Consider the following 4,497-nt stretch of genomic DNA (forward strand, 5'->3'; position numbering starts at 1 on the left):
TTTAGCTTATTAGTTTGTTCAGCTGTTCTTGAATAAACGTGATATTTTTACCAGAGCACATGCTTACGTATTCCCTCGCAAACTTCTATTTTACGTTCTACTGCTATCCGTAGTGCATTAGATAAATATGACCAACTTATTTATTTAATATTTATTCAGGTATCATACAAGTGCAGATCTGGCAGCTAAGTTCATTTAAACGACGAAGGTTTTTCTTTCATGTATATCCAGATACCGTCTTCTCACCTTCCATGTTAATAGATATCTCATTTTTATGGACACCTTCTCACGAGCACCGATCCCCAACCAGATCCTTCACCTACAGATACCCTTCAATCCTGAAAACACAAATGTATCACAAAATATCCAAACTGTTATTATGAATTTATTTTATCATGTGATGTCTGACAAATACAAGTAAATGCAAAAAGATTACCTAGAATCAGTTAATATTTCAGACTTGGCCATTTTCAGTTTCAATTTGCAATGGTGACAATAGGTAGATCTTCTGTCTCAAATAAAAGTATGTATTCAGACCTTACTAAATCAGATATAAAAACATTTCAGTTAACACATTTTCCAAAGCAAAACACATCTATCATCACTTAATATTTAGCCAACATATCAAAATTGACACCTGTAAGCACAGGGGCAATTATAAACTATTGTGACATAGAAACTGTCTAAATCAGAGAAATGTTACTTGAACAATTTTAGTAGACTGCACATGGCAGGCTAGTTCTATAAAAGAATGTATAAAAAATTTAACCACTATTCCCACAAGACTTCAACGAAAAGAGCAAGTAGTTGAGTACAAAAAAAAAAAAAAAATCACGCAAGGTGGACAGAAATAAAATTCATAAATTACAAGCCGATCTCGAATCCGATACATAGGAATAATTGTGGCGTAGATAGGCAGAAACTTTCAGCAATGTAAGTTGAACAATTTGCAGCCTGTACAATCTTTAGAAAAAATCGGGATTAACTCAAACCGAAAACCCGTAATATAAAGAACCCGGTGGCATCGCAGACAGCTCTGAATAACTGTTCATACAGCCTATATGTTAAGGTGCTCACCAAACAAGTCCAACAAGCACCTATGACTATAGCCAGTAATCCCACTTTGCCTATGAATTCTGTAGCCACAAACATCAGTTCGAGGACCGTCTTCCACCAAATCTGAGAAAAGTGATTCTGAGGCAGGTTGATGGATTGGAACAAACTCTCACTCAAAATTATGTTCATTTGTAGCAATTGCTCATAATGTCCACGTCCCACATGACCGACAGAACTTATTCTTGGATGGCCACCTTCCAGTTACCGGTGATATATGACAGAGAACACCACATGGACTATCTAGAAAGCCGTTTCGTTAAGTTGGCGCGGTAGAGAACACGCATTCCCACTGGCGGGACGCCAAGCAGGCGGTTGCTTAGCTACACAGGCAAAGGGATTGATATCATCGAAGAACCTCACGGGCCGATTGAATGGAATAGATATGGGAAGAAGTGCCACTAGAGTACAGACTGGAAAACAACACCGTCCAACGTAGGCTGTATTCCATGCCAAAAATGGAACCCAAGCAGTCTACACTATCGCTACCCTCCCAAAACGGACAATGGAGGCGCATAGAAAAACAGAGGGGATCACTAAGTCCCACGACAACATCACTAACTCAGGCGAAGAAAGCACTTCGACCACAGCAAAACGCAAGTTCAAATCTTTGTCGACAGGCGAGATAACCTGGCGCCGGGTGAAGAGGAAACGCCTCCGTCAGCATTCCAATGTAAAGAGATCTAGGTCGGATTTCTCAACACGATGGACTACGTGAACGAGCTGCTGGCGCAATGATTGAGCCATCCCGTCGTGGCTAGGAATGCCAACACGATGGTCATCGACAGACAGACCTAGCAGCAACTACAACTCGTCATTCAAGTTAAGGGGCCTGAGACCGAAATGCTAAATAACGAATTTACAAGGAAACATTACGATGCAATAAGAGAAGATCGTACGTCAATCTACACTCATAACAGCAGAATGTGGTGCCACACAACGTGGAGCTACACAAAACTGGCGCTAATAGCATAGGCACACGACACAGATCTGTAAGTCCACGGTATTGGTGATAAGTTGCGGAAACCGTCCCGAAACACAAGTGCTACAAAACGCCACTGTTTCCTGCGCATGTACCCCGACATCAATATGGGATATTATCACCATGCACACGTACACAGGCCGCACAACGGGTTGGCATACTCTGGATCAGGTGGTCGAGCAGCTGCTGGGGCATAGCCTGCCATTCTTGCACCAGTGCCTGTAGGAGCTCCAGAAGCGCTGTAGGGGTTTGAAGACGTGCAGCGATACGTCGACCGAGAGCATTCCAGACGTGATTGATAGGATTTAGGGCTGGAGAACAGGCAGGCCACTCCATTCGCCTGATACCTTCTGTTTCAAGGTACTTCTCCACCATGGCAGCTCGGTGGGGCCGTGCGTTATCATCCATCAGGAGGAAGGGGGGACCCACTGCACCCCTGACAAGGCGGACATACTGGTGCAAAATGACGTCCCGATGCACCTGACCTGTTACAGTTCCTCTGATAAAGACATTGCATGGGGGCTTAATTAAAATAAAGATGAAATGCAAATACTTTTAATTTTTAGTCGCTGTCTGTCCGATTACGAAGTCTCGTAACGGTTGGCCCTGACTAGTATTATTACGCAATCTGACTGCATAGAACAACAACAAAGAATGAAATGGAAATTTTCATTAACACAATTAATTAATTAAGTCCCCAGCAACTATAAAACCTACGAAACCAAAGCACAAGTGTAACTGTTCTGTGTGTGGAAGTATGACTCAACGTACGCATCTGGCACGGTTCTTCTTCAACAACACAAGAAATTTTAAATATCATTTATACTGAATTAATTAAAAAAAATAGAAATACCATAATTACTCAAGAAAACCAGAATTACACTCTAATACAAGAACACAAGCCAGATGCTTTGTTGACTGAACCTGTAATGACGCATTATTCAGGACATTGAAATAATGAGAAATAAATCAAGTTTCGTTACCTTCATATATTGACCAAAATCACTCTAATCATTACAATATATGTCCACACCGACTCGCTACTATCACATCTCAACAAGAACTTTTCAGTATCACATCTCAGCAAGCACTGCCTACTAGCTCATCTCAACAAACACTCCTCACTACGACATCTCAGCACTGACTACCACGAGTTCTCCCAAAGCACTGCCCACTACGAGTTCTCAATAATCACTGCCAGTGGAGGCGGCGGAACAATACTCTCTAGCGCGATCTCTGGCGCTGTGGCTCAGTGTAGCCACCTTTCATATGCCCTTCCTCCACAGGCTAGAATTTGATGGTATTTTTGCCAGCATTGGTGGTGAAAATACCACCAAATTCGTCAAAAAAAAATACAGACAAAAATAAAAGATAATATTAATGCGTAAATATCATATAACTAGATAAAATTTTGGCTTTGCACTGACCTTTCAATAACCTAATATACACTCCTGGAAATTGAAATAAGAACACCGTGAATTCACTGTCCCAGGAAGGGGAAACTTTATTGACACATTCCTGGGGTCAGATACATCACATGATCACACTGACAGAACCGCAGGCACATAGACACAGGCAACAGAGCATGCACAATGTCGGCACTAGTACAGTGTATATCCACCTTTCGCAGCAATGCAGGCTGCTATTCTCCCATGGAGACGATCGTAGAGATGCTGGATGTCGTCCTGTGGAACGGCTTGCCATGCCATTTCCACCTGGCGCCTCAGTTGGACCACCGTTCGTGCTGGACGTGCAGACCGCGTGACACGACGCTTCATCCAGTCTCAAACATGCTCAATGGGGGACAGATCCGGAGATCTTGCTGGCCAGGGTAGTTGACTTACACCTTCTAGAGCACGTTGGGTGGCACGGGATACATGCGGACGTGCATTGTCCTGTTGGAACAGCAAGTTCCCTTGCCGGTCTAGGAATGGTAGAACGATGGGTTCGATGACGGTTTGGATGTACCGTGCACTATTCAGTGTCCCCTCGACGATCACCAGTGGTGTACGGCCAGTGTAGGAGATCGCTCCGCCCTGTGTGCCTCGGTCGTATGCAGTCCTGATTGTGGCGCTCACCTGCACGGCGCCAAACACGCATACGACCATCATTGGCACCAAGGCAGAAGCGACTCTCATCGCTGAAGACGACACGTCTCCATTCGTCCCTCCATTCACGCCTGTCGCGACACCACTGGAGGCGGGCTGCACGATGTTGGGGCGTGAGCGGAAGACGGCCTAACGGTGTGCGGGACCGTAGCCCAGCTTCATGGAGACGGTTGCGAATGGCCCTCGCCGATACCCCAGGAGCAACAGTGTCCCTAATTTGCTGGGAAGTGGCGGTGCGGTCCCCTACGGCACTGCGTAGGATCCTACGGTCTTGGCGTGCATCCGTGCGTCGCT

This window comes from Schistocerca nitens, chromosome 1 (genome assembly GCF_023898315.1).
Source record: "Schistocerca nitens isolate TAMUIC-IGC-003100 chromosome 1, iqSchNite1.1, whole genome shotgun sequence".
NCBI classification, from domain to species: Eukaryota; Metazoa; Arthropoda; class Insecta; order Orthoptera; family Acrididae; genus Schistocerca; species Schistocerca nitens.